Below are 1,009 nucleotides of genomic sequence, written 5' to 3' on the forward strand. Positions count from 1 at the left end.
TAGATTAGGGACCTATCATGTCCAACAATCAGTCTTCAGGTCAAGCCCGGGAGAGCCGGGGTTGAACAGAGTTTAAACTAAACATGAGTGTTTTTGCAAGACAGGGGAGTGATTGATTGTAGTACTATGTTATTCTGAACTGAATGAAAGTCGAATTTAGCCGCCACAATAGACAAAGGGTGTGGGTGGAGCAATAAAAGAGCGGGAAACTTAAGAGGGAGGGATTATAAAGCTAGAGTGTGTGGAGGGCACTGTATTAGATGGAGAGAGGGCGGGAGAGGGGAGGCTACTCTGCAGACCAGCTTCCTTTTATTGAAATTCAATAAAGTAAATCTTAATTCAACAAAAACTCTGTAAGAACTTTGATTGTTAATAAAGTATAGTGATGAATTTCCATAGCATGCATTCCCCCCGAAAATACCTCGATTTGGCGCACGCGTTCTCTAAAACGCAGGCTACCAAGTTAACACCTCATCGGGCGGGGGATTGCGCGATAAACCTCCGGGTAGATGCTTTACCTCCCAGGAGTCATGTGTACCCCCTGTCGCAGGCTGAAACGGCGGCTATGGAAACATACGTCGCCGAGTCCCTGCGCCAGGGGTATATACAGTGGGGAGAACAAGTATTTGATACACTGCCGATTTTGCAGGTTTTCCTACTTACAAAGCATGTAGAGATCTGTAATTTTTATCAATTTTTATCATCGTACACTTCAACTGTGAGAGACGTAACCTAAAACAAAAATCCAGAAAATCACATTGGATGATTTTTAAGTAATTAATTTGCATTTTATTGCATGACATAAGTATTTGATCACCTACCAACCAGTAAGAATTCCAGCTCCCACAGACCTGTTAGCTTTTCTTTAAGAATCCCTCCTGTTCTCCTCTCATTACCTGTATTAACTGCACCTGTTTGAACTCATCACCTGTATAAAAGACACCTGTCCACACACTCAATCAAACAGACTCCAACCTCTCCACAATGGCCAAGACCAGAGAGCTGTGTA

The sequence above is a fragment of the Coregonus lavaretus genome, assembly GCF_964263955.1.
Source record: "Coregonus lavaretus genome assembly, chromosome: 2".
NCBI lineage: Eukaryota > Metazoa > Chordata > Actinopteri > Salmoniformes > Salmonidae > Coregonus > Coregonus lavaretus.